This window comes from Larimichthys crocea, chromosome X, assembly GCF_000972845.2.
Source record: "Larimichthys crocea isolate SSNF chromosome X, L_crocea_2.0, whole genome shotgun sequence".
Lineage (NCBI taxonomy): Eukaryota > Metazoa > Chordata > Actinopteri > Sciaenidae > Larimichthys > Larimichthys crocea.
In genome coordinates this window covers 37,665,386-37,685,110 of record NC_040020.1, presented here as the reverse complement: position 1 = coordinate 37,685,110, position 19,725 = coordinate 37,665,386, and the positions used below count along the sequence as shown (strand labels likewise).

At 38.6% G+C, this 19,725-nt stretch overlaps 1 protein-coding gene and 1 long non-coding RNA gene across 3 annotated transcripts in view; both read right to left on the bottom strand.

Annotated features, from left to right (window-relative positions):
• vwa11 (von Willebrand factor A domain containing 11) overlaps positions 1-19,725 on the bottom strand; it is a 50,097-nt gene that overhangs the window by 10,776 nt on the left and 19,596 nt on the right. The gene's annotated exons all lie outside the window — the stretch shown is intronic.
• On the bottom strand, positions 15,044-15,643 carry LOC113746623 (uncharacterized). Its single transcript, XR_003462998.1, has 3 exons — positions 15,528-15,643; positions 15,275-15,390; positions 15,044-15,177 (listed from the first exon to the last, which is right to left on the bottom strand). It is a non-coding gene; the product is annotated as an uncharacterized LOC113746623 (long non-coding RNA).

Here is a 19,725-nt window from a genome sequence, read left to right as displayed (position 1 = left end):
CCAATGTGCAATACCATGAGCTACAATAAGAACTGGACTTTTACTATGATGTAATGAATGAGCAAAGAAATACATCAAATCTAATTAGAGCCATATTTTATTGTGGCATGTAGCTCTGTCCTGGGGTTTGTGGCTGATTTTGCCTTTGGCCAATATCTTATCCCAAATTTGCGCCAGTATTCCACGTATAAACTTCCCTTATTTTAAATAATGTTGTATTTCAGATATTGTTGTTGCTTTTGTTTAGCATTTTATCTCTCAACATATTTGATCTCCTTCATGCACAACAATCATATTGTTAACTTAAAGTTGTTTTGAGTTGATTTCCCCAGCAGATGGGGATGAAGAATTTTGTAACGAAGCAAAATTGTTTTTTTTTCCTCACAGTTTGCTCTAAAAAATTACTGTGAGCTGCCCAATGACGTGTTAATATGGAACTAGTATAACAACAGCACTGTGTAAAGTGTCAGGGGGATTGTTCACACAAGTCCAGACCTGGCATGTAGGACAACAATGACATATCACACATATCATATGTCAGTATCATATTTCACTTTCCACCTCTCTCCTCACATACCTCTCTGAAATGAAACTTTAGGCAAATGTAAATCAATGTTCACCACTGCTCCATTTATTAGGAATCGTAGACATAGGGTGGAGCAAGGTGAGGTATGTTTGTGTGTGGGCGCGTAGATAACAGGAGAGCTTCAGAAAAATGACAGAAACTTGGCCGATGGTGTCGTATGACAGAAGACAAAGGGAAGACAGAACAAGAAATGAATGATAGACTGTGACTTTCTCCTCTGTGTGGAAAGTGACCTAACATCCAGGTGATGTTACAAGCTAACAAATTCATTGCTCAATGATGATTGTATGTAGCCTGGCCACATTAGAATAAGGATTGCTTTGTTTAATCAGTCAAATTACCTTTACAGTTGTTCGTGTTTAATGTAGACATTATTATCTCTAACTTTTTCAGCTCTTTGCTTGGTTAACAGTTTGTGTTGCTTTGTTGTTCAGTTTTAACAATATTCAGTTTATTTTTCATTTCACGCGTGCTAGCAGGGTTATCAGTTTATATTAATCACACAGCTCTATTACACAAACCGCTCTTGTTTCTGAGATTTACAGACTAGTACAACATCACTTGTATGGAAGTTTTACAGTTCATAAAAGCCCTGCGATAAATCATACTTCATTAAGGTTATATTGTTTAGTGCTCTGTTAAAACTCTCTACGGTAGGTCACCCTACGTTGTAGAGGCTGTTTTTCATGGTGATATTGAACCTAACGAGAGGTGTCTCTACGGTTTTGTCTACCTTTTATATCCAGTGAGCTATAAATATGCAAGGTGTGCCTAATAAAAAGCCAAATGATTGTTTATATTAAACACTAAAAGTAGAGCAGCCAATGTCAATTTTAATAACAGCTCATACATCAAAGTGCTCCAGTACAAATGTTTACATGACAGTCGGACAGGGCACTAAAGTCGCGCAACTGACCATAATGCACAACTCTGTTCTCCTGGAAACTTAATAAAAATAATGAAGTATTACTGTAATTAAATCTTGTCTCTCTTTCAATTCATTATTTTAAAGGCCCATTCACAACCCAGAATTGTTCACCCGTTTAGATCTGACACCTATTACATGATTTACACTTGACGGGGAAAGGAGTCACGTCATTGTTGTGTCATGGTAAGTTGATTATAAGTCTCCGTCGTGTGCAGACATGTACTGTGTTCACCTCATCACCAGTTAGGATAAAGGGGTATGACTAGTATGTTACAAAGCTGTAGAATACAGTGGTAAAATTTAGTAGTCCAATTTTTATTGTAAAATATTTTGTGATAATTAGAGAGAGAGAAATTCTCCAATTTCTTTACAGTATGTTTAATTCTTAAGCGGGCATCTTGGTTTTATTGTTCAGTTTTCGCTGATCATCCCGGTGACCTCCCACTTAGCTAGTGCTGCCAGTCATGATCCCAGATTACAGGTTTTCACCCTATTACAACATGTGTAAGTTCCTGTAGTTCGATGACTGCATTGCCATTGCATGAGGCTGCAAATTTCCTTTAAGATGATAAGAATCTATGTCTACATATTTGTGAAAAACATCCTGGCATGACTGATAGAGTGATCTAGAGATAGAGCTAATATGTTGAAGGGCTTGTATCAGGTCTGGAAAGAGCAAATATGGTTTGTATGTAACGTATGTATCTGGTAGTTTCAAGATAAACAATACGTGTTGTACAAAAAAAGATACAAACATAGAGAGAAACACTCCTTGTCAAGCCTTGTTGCCGTATTGGCTGAGGTATGTGGTTAGAAAGCCCAGAAAAATAAAAATAGTTCAAAAATTAATATATAACATATTTACAAAAAAATAAAGTATAAATAGTAGTTTACAACAATGGAGATGACATACAGGTTGATAAATTAAAAAAAATAAAGCTTTAACTGAATAAAAAGAAAACTTTCTTTTTCAAAACACTTATTCATTTCTCTATAAAGAAATAAACTATTTTATAATACATAGCTTATTCTACACTTGCAGTTATTGTGTTGTGATCCTCTCATCCTTCTTAAAAGTTTTAATATTGCAGATACATTATTTAAAAAAAAAAACTCAAAATATCTAAAGCAGTGTGGAAAAACTGCCGTATCTTGTTGGTAAAATGAACAAAACTCAACTTTGAAATACAATCATACCTCAGTGTTTCTCAGCCGTGATGACACCAATGAACCTTCAAGAAGTGCAGCCCCACCTGCCCTCTACAACTGAATATATGCAGTAATTAGAAGGGTGGAGACTTGCACATATAAAATCAACTGGGTGCGTACCTAGTTTGAGGGGGAGGGGCTGTGTTTGAGGGGGTGTTATCTTCATGCCATTATCGCTTGACTGACTATGGCCGATGTAATCTGGTTGAACACAAGAGTTTCCACTCACAAACCTGGTGTAAACAGTAAAAAAGGCTGTAAACACTGTCATAATTTCAGTCACAACTTGAAGAACATACTCACTTTACTGTAACTGAGTACAATGATACATTATTAATAAATTTATATATATACCACAATGTGTTATTACCACATTTTTTACTGCTTGCAAAAGTTAAAGGCGAGGCAAGTTAAAGTGTTACTTACTGATATATTCTTTGCACTTCACAAATTAGAAGTGGAGGATTAGAGATTAATAATTCCAACAGCATGGTGTAGACTTGAGTACAGTAATACTGTATTCACTTGTTTTCAGGTTAGGTGACAAGAGAACTGTTTTAAATTTGGTTTTGGTTTATGTATCCCTGCATGCATGTAAACACATTAGCTGTATTTTAATTTCATTCCTGTATCCAGGATATACAGGACTCAGTCAAAGTCATATAATGGCATATAAGATATTTAAAAATCACATCAACATAGGGGGCAACAAAATTGGGCAGCCTGTTATGGAATTTTCTATCCTTAGGTTACACAGGGTCACATGTGGGCCTCGAGGTCCTCAGCAGTATTAGTTGTTTGGCTTTGGTTAAGAACAGTAGGTGCCAGTCTATCTCAACACTGTGGTGGCCAGGGTCGAAGAGACCTATTGTTGCCTTCCTAGACATAATAGATAGCTTGTTGTTGACATTTCAATCTGCGTAAACAGACATCTGTGTCTCCAGACTAGAATATGTTGACAATAACACCTCCAAGGGAAAAAACATTCTCTTTGACTAATTCTGGGTGTATACTATTTGTGGTGTTATCTTGGGGTTTAAAGTCTATCCACCAGGATGAGCTGGGCAAAATGTGAGACCGACTCAAGCGCTTCTGATGCACCATGAGAGTGTCTCTAATTCTCTTTGGCCAAGCGTCAATAAATAATACAGCATAAGACATCAGAGGCTCCTGAACACTGACCTTTGACTTCAGCTATTTCTCCACAACACAGACCAGTAACTCACTTCACTTTACTGTATTTCACTTGCTAAAACATATTCCAGTTAGCACATTAACTCATCATGCTATCTTTCCAGATTATGACAATTACTTTTTATCATTTTACTGTAAAGTCATCTGTGGTCATCCAGTAAATGTATGTGAGGCTGATTCAAAAGAACGGAGGCCAAGTGTTATAAATGTAGTATGATGGTATGATGTACTATGATCATGCAAAGTATTATTCATTAATATGTTGAAGCACAACCGGATTAATCTCAGCCTCAATTAATCAGAATAATCAACTAATTATATTACTGATTAAGCTCAACAGTTTCCATACTTTATCAGTTAGTACAGAGTAATGTTCATTGAAAACACAAATCTTATCGTTTGAGAAAGTATGAGTCAAATTTCATTCATCAAATGACTGACTGGTTCCTCCATATACATATAAATGTGTGTTTCTTCTTGAAAATATTGGAAATTCTAAGTATAGAACAGGAAGAGTTCCTTACAACATTCCTGGAAAAAGCCTAGTGCCCTGCCTTGAGAAATAACTTTGACATGTACAGTCACCAGGCAAACAGCTGAATCACCATCACATCTCCTCACAGATCTGCAGGTCCAAAGAGCAAAAGGGGTGGAAAGAACAGGCAGGGAGGGAGCTGAGATGGGCTCCCCTACAGTTATCTGACAGCTATATAGGTACTAAGCAAATTAAGATAGCACCCACCAGTATATAATGTGGTTAAAACAGCTCCACCTCCACCAACACTTTAGTGCATTATAACAAAGCAGTAATACACTCACAGGGCCATCAGTGATTTTATCATATGTTTTTATTAAATTCAGTTATTACCTTAGAATGAACTTTTTATATCTAGGAATACTCCACCATGGTTCTACAGTACTAAACAAACTAAACACGACCAACTCAGTTTTCCCTACATGCCTGGAAAACTATGGTGCTTTGTTACACCACATGCAGCAGCATGTCAGTGCATTTGTTGTTGTGACTTGATCATTTTTAAATTAAGTGGAAGTGAACGTGGTTAAGAAAGTTCCTATTTCACTGAATGTCAAAGCTCTAACACAATTTAGGTATTTCTGAAACTGTTACTTTCCAACACTGGTTTCACATTTATTCTTAAGAACAAGAAGACTTCAGCTAGGCAGATGGAAAAAGCCTAGTGCCATGCCTTAAGAACTAACTTTGACAGGTACAGTCACCAGGCAAACACCTGAATCACCATCACATCTCCTCACAGATCTGCAGGTCTAAAGAGCAAAAGAGGTGGAAAGAACAGGCATAAAGGGAGCTGAGATATATAGGTACTAAACAACTTAAGATAGCACCCACCAGAATATAATGTAGTTAAAACAGCTCCACCTCCATCAACACTTTAGTGCATTATAACAAAGCAGTGGGCATCAGTGATTTTATCATATGATTTTATTAAATTCAGTTAATTCTGATTTTAAGAATCGCTGTTTTTGTTACCTTAGAATGAACTTTTTTTTTATTTCTAGGAATAGTCCGGCATGGTTCTACAGCAGCCCAGGACAGCCAAACTAAACACTTGCACCAGATAAGTCCATTTACATGCCTTTCACGGCCAACTCAGTTTTCCCCACATGCATAGAGGAGGAGGGTGAGGTGAGCTGGTTGCAATCTGCAACGTCACCACTAGATGTCACTAAATCTTCCACACTGGACCTTTCGATGGGCGCTGATATGTAAATCAATAAACCATTGCACTATCCAATGTGCAATACCATGAGCTACAATAAGAAACTGGACTTTTCTAATGATGTAATGAATGAGCACAGAAATACATCAAATCTAATTAGAGCCATATTTTAATTGTGCATGTAGCTCTGTCCTGGGGTTTGTGGCTGATTTTGCCTTTGGCCAATATCTTATCCCAAATTTGCCCAGTATGTCCACGTAATAAACTTCCCTTTTAATTTTAAATAAATGTTGTATTTCAGATATTGTTGTTGCTTTTGTTTAGCACTTTATCTCTCAACATATTTGATCTCCTTCATGCACAACAATCATATTGTTAACTTAAAGTTGTTTTGAGTTGATTTCCCCAGCAGATGGTGATGAAGAATTTTGTAACGAAGCAAAATTGTTTTTTCCTCACAGTTTGCTCTAAAAATTACTGTGAGCTGCCAAATGACGTGTTAATATGGAAACTAGTATAACAACAGCACTGTGTAAAGTGTCAGGGGGATTAGTTCACACAAGTCCAGACCTGGCATGTAGGACAAACAATGACATATCACACATATCATATGTCAGTATCATATTTCACTTTCCACCTCTCTCCTCACATACCTCTCTGAAATGAAACTTTAGACAAATGTAAATCAATGTTCACACACTGCTCCATTTATTAGAAATCGTAGCACATAGGGTGGAGCAAGGTGAGGTATGTTTGTGTGTGGGCGTGTAGATAACAGGAGAGCTTCAGAAAATGACAGAACTTGGCCGATGGGTGTCTATGACAGGAAGACAAAGAGGAAGACAGAACAAGAAATGTGAATGATAGACTGTGACTTTCTCCCTCTGCTGTGAAAGTGACCTAACATCCAGGTGAGTGTTACAAGACTAACAAATTCATTGCTCAATGATGATTGTATGTAGCCGTGGCCACATTAGAATAAGGATCATGGCTTTTGTTTTAATCAGTCAATAATTTTTTACCTTTATTATTAGTTGTTTGTGTTTAATGTAGACATTTTATTATACTCTACCATTTTTACACAGCTCCTATTGCTGTTAACAGGTTTTGTTGTTGCTTTTGTTGTTCAGTTTTAACAAATATTCACAGTTTATTTTCATTTCACGCGTGCTAGCAGGGTTATCAGTTTATATAATCACACAGCTCTATTACACAAACCGCTCCTTGTTTCTGAGATTTACAGACTAGTACAACATCACTTTGTATGGAATGTTTACAGTTCAATAAAAGCCCTGCGATAAATCATACATTCATTAAGGTTATATTGTTTAGTGCTCTGTTAAAACTCTCTACGGTAGGTCACCCTACGTTGTAGAGGCTGTTTTTCATCGTGATATTGAACCTGCCGAGAGGTGTCTCTAAAGTTTTGTCTACCTGATTTATATCAGTGAGATATAAATATTAGCAAGGTGTGCCTAATAAAATGCCAAATGATTGTTTATATTAAACACTAAAAGTAGAGCAGCCAATGTCAATTTTAATATCAGCTCATACATCAAAGTGCTCCAGTACAAATGTTTACATTGACAGCTCGACAGGCACTAAAGTCAGCACACTGAGCCATAATGCACAACTCTGTTCTCATGGAAACTTAATAAAAATAATGAAGTATTACTGTAATTAAAATCTTGTCTCTCTTTTCAATTCATTATTTTAAAGGCCATTCACAACCCAGAATTTGTTCACACGTTTAGATCTGACACCATATACATGATTTACACTTGACGGGGAAAGGAGTCACGTCATTGTTGTGTCATGGATAAGTTTACTTATAAGTCTGCAGTCGTGTGCAGACATGATACTGTGTTCACCTCATCAAGCCAGTTAGGATAAGGGGATATGACTAAGTATGTTACAAAAGCTGTAGAATACAGTGGTAAAAATTTAGGTAGTCCAATTTTTATTGTAAAATATTTTGTGATAATTAGAGAGAGAGAAATTCTCCAATTTCTTTACAGTATGTTTAATTCTTAAGCGGGCATCTTGGTTTTATTGTTCAGTTTGCGCTGATCATCCCGGTGACCTCCCACCTTAGCTAGTGCTGCCAGCTCCATGATCCCAGATTACAGGTTTTAACCCCTATTACAACATGTGTAAGTTCCTGTAGTTCGATGACTGCATTGCCATTGCATGAGGCTGCAAATTTCCTTTAAAGACTGATAAAGAATCTATGTACATATTTGTGAAAACATCCTGGCATGACTGATAGAGTGATCTAGAGATAGAGCTAATAATGTTGAAGGGCCTTGTATCAGGTCTGGAAAGAGCAAATATGGTTTGTATGTAACGTATGTATCCTGGTAGTTTCAAGATAAACAATACGTGTTGTACAAAAAAAGATACAACACATAGAGAGAAACACTCCTTGTCAAGCACTTGTTGCCTGTATTGGCTGCAGGTATGTGGTTAGACCACCCGGCTTTGGTATGTTATTCTTATCAAAATAAGAACAGAAAAGTATAACATTAACTGTGTACTGATTTTTTTGTGTGTTTTTGTGTATTCTGTGATGTGATGGTGCACAGCAAACTGTGTGTGTATCCCGGGGACAGTCATTACATTTGTATATCATTACGCAACTTGAAAAGCTGTAGGGCAGGACATGAATAAATGACACATGAAATATTCTAGCACAAAGTCTTTACTGCTTATTTTACTGTAGAGTCAAAAAATCCAAAAATGTAATTTCAGTATCCTCTGCAGCAAAGTAGATTTGTTATTGCACAATAAAAATTAACAAGCCAGATGATGAACCTTGTTAGTCAGCTAGTTACTCAGTTATTGTACATACAGAGTTTTGTGGAAATGTATCAACTTTCTACAGGCAAAGGCAAGTCTACTGCTCCCCACAGCAGACTAGAACATAATCAATCAGAAGATCATTTAGTTTTCAAACAAAAATAAGCATGTGTGCACCAGTGCCTCCACAAACAATCTGATTTTAATCAGTTCTTACTATTACAGTCTTCTTTTCTTTCAGAGCACTGATGTTCAACACAACCTACAACCAAGAAGCCAGTGAGCTGATCTGTCCCTTGCTACCGACATGAAGAATCACACCTCAACAGAACCTAAATGCCAATATGGTGGTGTTTTCTTCCACGGCCTGGTCTCCTGCCTGGGATTTTGGAGAATGCCCTGATCCTGTGGGTGGTGGGCTACCGCCTACGGCGACGCACTGTGGCATCTGTCTGGGTGCTTAATCTGGCCCTGTCTGACTTCTGATTCCTGCATTGGGTTGGCTGTGGGCAGTAATTATACATTACCTTACTTTCTGTTTCGCTCAGTGCTGTGAGAATGATGATAGGAATCTATGCTATCATATTTTGTATCCATGTATTCATCTCGGACACTCTGGAGAGAGATTGCAAAGTAAGGCAGGCAGGAACAGCCATCTCCCAATTGCTGCTAGCCCCTGTTCCCCCTGGTAGTGATTGCCGGAGCTACCTGCAGAAGTGCCCCTGAATTTACAATTAAGATACAATGTGTAGGTAGATCACACTCACATCACACATGCACCCGTTACCCTATTAAAATGACCATGATGCCCATTTTATAACATTCGTTAACATCCCCTAAACTAAGCCTAACATACTACAATTATTTAAAAAGCTATATCACATGTAGCTTACAAAATGCCATGTCAATGTATATTAGAAGTTGTTTAAGTTAGCATAAGTGTACAGTAATAAAACATTCCACAGTCAGGACGTCTGTGTGAATCTGCACTTGTCGTGTTGCAAACACAACCAGACTGGTTGCCTATGGGTGAAATTAGTTGCATGACATGATGTCAATTCTAATAGTTGCTAATTTAGCAAAACTAAATACGACCTATCTAGAGTCATCTTCTGTGGCTAATAGCAACATATGGCAAGAGGCTATCTTTGGCCCGTTTCTCCTCTTCTTCTTTCCTTCGTTTTCTAAACTGGGCACCTGATGCTTCTTTGTCCATGATGAAGACTTGCATTATCAACCACTTACCTTTACCAACACCGTCGGTTCGCCGTCAATCAACCGGAGTCACGTGGGACACGTAGATGACTGAACAGATTATTATTATTTTTTCATTTTTCACATAACCCAATTAATTACATGTAGGTATGGGTCTATGTTAATTCTATGAATGAAATACAATTTATTTGAAACAGTTTGTGTTGTGTGGCCTGCCGCCTGGGATCAGTCTATCCCCTCCCCCCTCCCCTGTGGCTCTTCTGACACACCACAACCTGTATGACTCTCACGAAAGTTGACGTGACAATGAAGGGCGCCCACTCCACTAACTTAAAGGGGAAATGAGCGAATAGAAAACTGGCAAGTTTTTTTTTTTTTTTTCAGGGCACTTATGCACCCTCACATAGATTGCGCCCTGGGCGGTTGCCCACATTGCCCATAGCAAAAAGCGGCCCTGATACCCTGCATCCAGTAAAAATGGAGGCTCTGCCTTTTATTTGTTGCCATGGTGAATTGTAGTCTCAGAGTGAACATATCCAGAGTTGACTGAATTAACCCTCATAATGTCATCACGATTTGTCCTGTTGGGTAAAAAATGACCCCGCCTGGTTTGACTGTTATTTAAAGCATATAGTTAAATGTCAATCAATTCTATGTTGCACCTTTAGTCTTATTTCAGTCCAAACAGTTACCACAAATTCTTCTCTTTTGTATTGGAATTTAGGGCCAATAGACCTTGTTTATATGAAAGTACAATATACCCTGTTTTTGAGTTAACCCCCATGTTGTCCTGGGGTCAGAATGACAGTTATCTAAGTCTGATTATCTGCAGTGTTAATTTCGTCAGACGAGACGAGACGAAATATGTTCGTTAACGAGCCTTTTTCCCTTGACGAAGACAAGACGATGACGAGACGACACAATGTTCTAAAACAGTGACGAAAAATGTCCAATGTGCGTTTTGTTGACGAATAAAACAAGACGAAAATGTCATGCAAGAACAAAAACGTCCTCCTTGTTTTCGTCTACTATTAGAAAAAAAAGCAACATCCAGTCCTGCTGTCATGTGTTTGTGCCAGCCCTTCTTTTACTGTAGGCAACGTCACGGCCGCACGTTTGATATCCTCTGGCTGCTCTAGCACCTGTGGCCTGAAAACCAACCGCATGCAGGAGAAAACGGTGTACCGAAAGTGCAATCTAGAGCCATGAAGCGGGCCTTAGAGTCAGGCCCAACCCGGCCCGGGCCCGATAGAATTCAGCCCGGTCCATTTGGTTGACAGCTTCGTAGAGCCTGAACCCGTTTGCAGCCCAACGTTTTTAAAATGTGCGCATATGGCATAACAGTCAAGAATGGTCTAGCCTCCCCATTTGTGTTAAAAACTAACAGTGATGGATTAAAAAATGAAAATTAAGTGTGTATTGAAACAACAGACAAGACGCTTAGCACAGTTGCATTGAAATGAATTCATTCAATTCAGTTCATCAAGACATTTATATTGTTAGCTGTGGAACACAAGTGAACTGGAATTAATAAACAAAAAATATTCCTGAAATAATAGAAAAATACTAAAATGTTTTGACTAAACTGGACTAAAATACCCTGTGTTCACGTTTGACTAAATCTAGAATAATTTTGAGACTTTAGTCGACTAAAATTGACTAATAAAAATGATTTGTGAAAGACTAAGTGACTAAGACTAAGAAGAACTTTGAACAAGACTAAGACTAAATTGAAAAATGGGTGACAAATTAACACTGATTATCTGTTTAATCAGACTTCTCTGAACTGAGATTCCTATCTCAGTGAAGCCTTGGAGTTTGTTTAGGCTGCCGTCTGAATCAGGGCCCAGGCGTGCGGGCAACCAAAGTTTTATTCCAAACAAGATTGAACAAGCTAGAAATGTACAACAAATGTTTTTCAGATCATGAATATTTATTTATACATTCGCCCATCATTTAATTAGTACTTACATTTATTTAAGTGGATACAATGAACAACTTTAGCCCTTTAAAACTTGCTACAAAGGCAGATAACACCCGGCACAACCAAACTGGCAGCGACAGGTAAAGCAGGGCCCGCAGAACGTACAATGGAATGATAAACACTTGCCCACATTCCCAGCTTTATCTACAGCTATCAGCTCAACAATCTGTGAGCAGAGGAGGCTGTGTAGTTTGCACTAGACTGGGTCATTCAAGGAAGTGTGTGTTAAGTTTCCATTGCCCTGATTCAGGGAAATTTCTGGTTATCCCAGTGCCATTTCCATCAGTAAGGTTGGCTGAGAGCTCCCAACTGAAAGGTCCACACTGAGACACGTCTTGAGGGCAATCATCAGCCAGCACACCAACCACTTCACATGAGGAGGAACAAAATCTGTAATCTGGACGGAGCAGGAATAGAAGAATGGGAAATGTATGCTGAATCACAGCGAAGGACATTTAGATCTGTAGGATACTTGAATACATTTGAAGAAATTAATCTGTAATAGCTGTGTTATGGTTATGTTCAAAAGCTTTTGATGTATTTACACTTTTTTCAAATCTTAATCCAGGGGTGTGTTGGTTCCTTAGTAACAACAGAGAATCTCAAAACAACGTAATTGGAGTCAGCACCACTTGTGACTTGGCTTCCATAGTCAGAGTGACATCAGTGCCCGATGGTGTGTTGGCAGGTGGTGTAATGGTCAACGGCATTAGTATATTGTCCAGTGTTCAAGGTGATGCTGTCAAGACAAGAGACAAAGATATACTTTATGAATATCAACTATTGCTGTGAATAATCAATGCATTGTTTTATTTTTAATATTGTCTTTAAACACAAAGTAGAACCAATGTCATAAACTAATTGTTTGGACAAATAAAAATTTTGATGCAATGATTGTGCTAGATAAAAACTTAAGGGATAAATGATACAATACAATACAGTTCATTCTGTAGAGGACAAGAATGTGTGTACCAAATTTCATGGAAATCCATATAATGTAACTTGGCCCTTAACTTAAGGCAACAGGATGGGGTACTCAAAGACTGTGTAAAGTCAGAATAAATGTGAATAGAAAATAATTGTGCTCTGAGTTTGTCAGTCTAAAGAAGAAGTGTTATTCAGGACCCAGCCAAGCTATGAAATTAGGCGTCAAGATTGTGTAAAAAATGAGCACCGGACTTTGAGGGCATGTCCACTGAAGGCGCTGAAGCCACGACCACCCATGGGAGCAGTCAGCAGCCAATTTGTTTTCAGCAAATACTTTCCAACATATTTAATGTATTTTGAAAAAATGCCTTAGAATTGCTATTCACAGACGTGTCAATATGGATTAGGATATTTAACAAAGGAATTGTGTTTTAGTTGCTTCTCCCTCACCTGTCTGGGAAGGTATCTCGAAATTTCTGTCATTTTTAGCGCTAATTGTGTATTTACCACCAGAACCCTGGGTCATGACACTGAAGGCAAGATTGAAGGTTTTTCCTGGCTCCACACTGCTATCTACCACAGCCTAGAGAAAAATGGAAGAGAAGAAAAGTGAAAAAAAAGTTGTAAGGTGTATTATTTCATTTTACTTCAAATCAAATAAAATTTGAATGGGTACACAGGACGTGACGAGAAAGTTAAAAGACCAACCTGGATATTCACTTTGGACACAGACATCTGGGTGGTAGACTGCCTCTGAAATTGACTGTTTGATAGTTTGTCGGTTCCATTTAGGAGGACCACAAACTCTCCGCTAGGGACGGCATCAACAGTCACCAAGATCTCTCCATTTCCCATGTCAGTTGTTTTGCCATTGCTAACACTCTGAGAACCAGATACCAGTTACCAGGCCAATCTCTCCAATAGCCATCGATGATGGACCTTTCCGACCCATTACTGAGACCATCAGTTGGCTGGTTGGCCTGGGTTTCCAGAGAAAGGAGAAAAGTCAAAGCATTTATTTAAGTTTATATGTTAGTATAATTACCTCAATTGCCTTATCAGTAAGTTAACCTGTATTAACTGATGTTTTTAGCCACATGCTGGTAAAACAAGCTGCAATCACAACATCATTGCATCATAAAAGTGTTATAGCAAACATGTTAGCAAGTAGCTGCTAATTTACACATCTAGCAGACAAGGAGCAACATTTGCATTGATTCAGAGTCATATCCCTGGTAAATGAGCGCTCTGTCAAAGGAATACTGTCTCTTTAGCTGCAAATATCTGCCGTTTGCTGGTGGTTAATGTACAGTGGGTTTTATTAGAAGTTTTTTCTTGAAAGCAGCCTCCAAATTTCTTGTTTTGGCTCTCCCTGATATGACATCAGTAAGAGCCAAAATAAAAGCAAATCCAAAATGAAGCAGCTTTAAATTTACTTCTCTGTATGATGAGCCTGAGCTGTAAAATTACAAAAACAAAAGGACATGTTTATTACTTATCTAGATTTATGCTATTTAGTATATACTGTAGTAATTAAAATCATAAACCCTATGAATGATTGTGTATCTATATAATGTATGCTTATGCTGTGAAAATTGCTTTATTGAATGTTGTTTACCTGCTTGTGGACGCCCACTGACTACGCATAACTGGGTGAGGTCCTCCGAAGCTTTCCACAAAAATCATAAATAAAGGTAATCGTGCTCTGGCCTGGAAACACAATACAGCCTTACTGTAAATATAGATATACATCAATAGAAGGATTTGATGAACTGCATGATGATAATAAATATGCTACTGATTAAAAACCATATAACATGATGGCTCAGTGCGATTACTGGCATAGATTACATGAAAGGAGTCATTCATTCCATTCTCCTAATAGTTAATTGCTCGTTAATCTAAAGACACAATTCTTCACAATCTCTGACCTGTGATTTAAGTGAGTATGGTTGGTTGGACATTATGTTTATCTTCCATGTTCCTGTTTGCTTGTCAGCATTGAGAGACTTCTATACAGGTTGCCTACTGTCTGTATGGTACCCAGTTTACCACTGGCCTCGTTCTGGTTCTGGGTAGCACTGGAATTTAGAAGTAGGCGTTTAGACATGTATCACAATGACACTCTAAGCGTCAAGAAAAGGTGACACTTAATAACAATTCTCAAACCTTTTTTTATATCCTTAAAACAATGCATTAGAATCGTGTTTACCTGCAGGGTTAGTCACTGTGAAAGTAACGGATGTTCTGTGATGTAGATGGTGGTATTTTTCAGAGTTCGTCCATCGAAGGGAAAGATCTCCTGTGCCCCCACCATTCCTTGCTCGCTGAAGAACTGTCACCTGATGGAGAGGAGAGTAATAGGAGCAAATTAATGATTTAGTCTCTATGTCTCAAACTAGACCAAATATGATTATACTTATATTATTGAACACTATATCATTATTAGAACAATCAGAGCTTACCAGAGCAGAAGTAGACGTGTCAAGGATGACGCTGTGGCCTGATGCAACTGACTCTTAGACACCTGTATAGCCTGTCCCTCCAGAGGCCAAAGCCAGGTCCTTGTGCCTTGGAAGCTAGCTCTGAGGGAACGACGTTTCCTTCCTCCGCTTTCAGTCTCGAAAAATGACACCTGTGGGGATCATTTAACGCTGAGATAAATAGCCATCTTTTCAAGATAAATGTACTTAATAAGTGAACAGGACTCATCAGTGTTTATCACTATTTACCGTTGATTTGGTGCTCCTGATGAGGGCATCAATAGTGTCCTTGAGGTACATGTCTTTGGGTTTCATCAGTGAAAACATAGATCTGGGAGGAGGGAGGGGCACCGGTGAGAGCCACACTGGAGGAATAAAATAATGAATCTGGTCAGTTCCCTTTGGATCACACAGATCTTATGAATATAAATATCTGGAATTTTTTTCCTCAATCAATAAACATCCTTGTTTTGGTCTGACAATATCGTGTATGTTTGAGTACCTCAAGTCCAGATAGAGCACATTTCAGGGGCATCACCACCACCTGTTGCTCTGAGCTCAGAGAGTTCTTTTTTCATCTTATCAGGGTCTGTTGTCCGGATCATAGGTCCAAACCTACAGATAAAGCACAAAAATATATTGGTTCTCTTTAAATCACAATACTTTCTGAACTACTGGACTCTTCGCAGATTTACAGTTTGCACAGTTGCTAAATCCGCTTAATTCTTAAACTAGTATTACAATAATACAGCCAGCTAACATATATATAACATTCTATGGTAGTCTAACACCACTAGCCTAATGGAACTCATATGGGGTCATTGAAGGGAACCAGGATGTACTCGATGGCTCATCCTGTGTTCCTTTTTGCTGTCAATGATTTCGTAACACGTCCAACGCTTCTGCGATGTCATCTGACATACTGCCAGTGGTGTCAATAACAAAGCACACGACAGAGAGCGGGCGATCCCAGCATTCTGTGACAAAGAGCGATAAATAAAAAATATCAGTTAAAACATATCATCTTACTCAGTCCGGACAGTGAAATGTTTGTTTCAATCGCAAAGTAAAACTTCATGATTCAGATCAAATTGGGACTGATCTTTGTTTGCCATATCTGAATGCCGTACTCAGAAAGTCTTGTTTCCAGCAGCTAACCGGATATCGTCCAGCAGCTGCAAGCTAGCAGCTGTGCTGCATTCACTGCGCAGCATTGTGGAAGGCCTGTTGTCGGATCGACGCTCATCCTTGCTGATCCTCCGCGAGGAACCGTGTGCTAGTTCGGTCACCTGCACCGCCATGGCTGCATTTACCTGGTGCAGGACAGAAGGGACAGATCGAACTGGGAAATCGAATAGTATTAATGGTGGACATACCTGCCAGTATTGAATCATGTTTGTTTGTACTCCAGGTAGAAAAACATGTTCTATGAATAACTGGCATATGAATTATGTTGCATATAGGAATAGGAAATATAGAATCTCATAAGACAGTTACTGACGTGATGTAGTTGTTATTAGTTGAGCATGACAGCATGATCCCTCCAAGGTAAAGGAGTAATTTGACATTTTAGTATATAGGATTTTTTGCTTAGGAGTTGGATGAAAAGATTCACAGTATTTATATCTGAAATATAAATATTAAGATAAAGCCAGCAGCTGGTTAACTTAGACAAGAAACGGGGTAAAGAACTAGCCTGGCCCTTTCCAAAGGTGACAAAATCGACCTAACACCACTTATAAAGCTCACTGCTCACTGTAAAATGTTTCGTGGGAAGCTATGGGTGGCTGTGGCTCAGGAGGTAGAGCAGGTCGTCCACTAATCAGATAATCGGATTTTGATCCCCAGATCAGTGTAAATGTGTATGAATGGTTACCTCCCAAAAACTGATGATTAGTTGGCCAGTTGGGACCTTGCATGGTAGCCAATGTCATCAGTGTATGAAGGTGTGTGTGGATGGGTCAACGACATATGTAGTGGTAACGCAATTTGAATGGTTGAAAAAGCGCTATATCCATTTACCATTAGGTTATGTGTGGGACATGTCATGATGATTTTACCTGATTATTTGTGACAGTTAAACTTAACTTCTTGGCGAAGAGTAGTCACTTCCTGGAGCTTCTACAGTCTCATGATAACAACAAGACTCCAGGAAGTGAAGTGCTACATATTCAAACTGACAGTGAGAGTGGAATCTGCCATCATCCATCTTGGCAGCAAGCAAATAAGTATATTCCCAAGATGTCAAACTGTTCCTTCAAGGTGTAGGCCTGGCTGATCCTTTTGCTGTTTATCAGATAAATTATGACTAATTCTAAATGAAGCCTCCTAAATAAATCAGTTCTATAAAAAAATATATATATATTATATATTATTATCTTCAATTATGTGAGTAAGTGAGTAGTTTGAAATATCTTCTTGTTTTGTCTGTCTCTTTCTATCATGAAGGGCTTGTCAAGTCATGGCCTCATATAGAAATGTTTCCATATCTTGACAGAAATTAAATCCATGACTACATAATTTGTGGACAGAAGTGAAGCCTAAGAGGAAGTGTCATAAGCCTGCATTCTTTCTAATGACCTACAGGATACTTATTTTTCAGCTAGAACAAATGGGTCCGATGACCACTGAGCCCTATGAGAAATGACCCTGCTACTTTCACTTGATTATTGCCTCAGTAAAAACAGTTTTTTTTATGAATCTATGATCTCAGTCACCAGTGTCAAGTATTTATACAGTATGATCTTATTGTTTTGGTCCCTTTTTAGAGTAAGTAGATGAGAAAGCCGGCACAACGCGATTGTCATTCTCAGATGAGTCCTTCCAGTGCAAACACCTGGGCTTCACCAAACTTAGATCAAACTGTCAAACTAGTCAATACAATCACGATTCTGGTCACTGCATTGCCATTCATGCCTCACTGTTTTATGAAAGATATTTAATTACTGTTTAGTATATTTTGTACTAAACTACCAGTTCTACTCCTCAGGAAAAAATCCAGAATATTTGTCCACAACCAATGAGTGACAGGGATTAAAAGAGTAGATAGATTATGATTAAAACACTGTCCATGGCTCTAGTGTTACAATAGGCCTTTCAGTGGTTCACCTCCTTGTGACTGTGAATAGATATGTCTCTATGTATTTAAATATAGTTTGAAAATATTTTGTCACTGATGCTAATACCTTTTGGTTTGTTGGCAGAGGAGATTCCCATGTAGCCTGATGTGAGTTCTTCTTTTTCAGGAGTTGGAGAGGGGATTGGGACATGTTCCACTGGCACAGTCATTGCAGGTGGCAGTGTGACATCTACACAAGTAAAAGACACATGGGACGCATAATGAATAAAGAATACAGTAAAAGCATCACTTCAGTTAATTGGTTGACTTCTGGTCTATGTATATTGGTAGAGCACTGATAGAAGTGTTAATCAGAGCCTTACAGTCATCTGAAAATAATACACACCAAAGCCAACGAATATAAACAAAAGCACACTCGCTTTGGTTTATAGATATGCTCCCCAGACGGGTTTTTACCCAACCTACAGTTATATGATCTTCGTTATGACATTTTAATTAATGAAATAGAGACGTATCCTTGTAAACAAACCACAACCTGCCAGGTTTCCAGAGGAAGGTCTGGGCGTAATAGGTTGGGGTAGGCTCTGTGTATCCCAGCTCCACCCAGTTACTGTGGCTGTAGAATCCTGGCAGTGCATGGAGGAGCACACATTAATACTTTATGCATACATTTTCCTCTTTTTAGTAAATTATCTCCTTATGAATTCATCATGACCAATCCCTATTCAATATGTGTTTGGTTGTTACCTGTAGCGTATGAAGGACTCTGCCCAGTGTTTCCCTGGCAGCCTTGAAGTTCCTTGCCGATATTAGCCTTAATGGCCACCACACCCTCCGTGATCAGCCACGTCCTCCAGAAAGGCCTCTGAATTGAAGTGGTGGAGCACTGAAGGGATTTTTCACAAGCATAACTTGATATGTGTAAAAGCAAATCAATTTTAAACACACACAGCTCAATATTTCATTGTTTGGTTGTTTTGTTTTACATTATCTTACCTATTGCAAAGTCACGGTCATCAGTCCATTCTGGGTGTAGATTTCTTGAAGAGCAAGGGAAACTTGGCACCAAGACAACTTCTCCTGTGGCTGGTGGGGCCAGAACAGGCCTGGCACCAGCTCTTTCAGGAGATGGACCCTGTCGTCAAGAGGTCAAAGTTAGAAGTTACAGTTCCATTAAAATTCAAAATAAAAAGCCATTGCATGATGAAGTATAATTCTCTCAAACTACTTATATACTAAACAACACAACACGCTTGGATGATGGATGGGACCTGTGTTGGTTTGAACCTGTGTGTCAACAGCAGTAGGACAATACACATACAAAACATATTTACATATTTACATCTACAGCCTGATCTGAGGGAATCTGTTACACTTTACACATGGGTGGCTCAGCTGCCATTGTGAAATGGAATTAATCAGATAATTTACTGCCTCCACTTGCCATAAATATTAGTTGTATTAGCTATTTGCGAGTGAAGTTTCTTTGTGGTGTGTTTCTTCGTTTTTTGTGTAATTGTGCTCTCTTGCCACATTTTCATCTTCATCCTACGTGGGTTCGAACTCATGCCCAGCTGCCCAGCCACGCCCACATGTCTCTGTGCACTTTTTGGCAATAGGG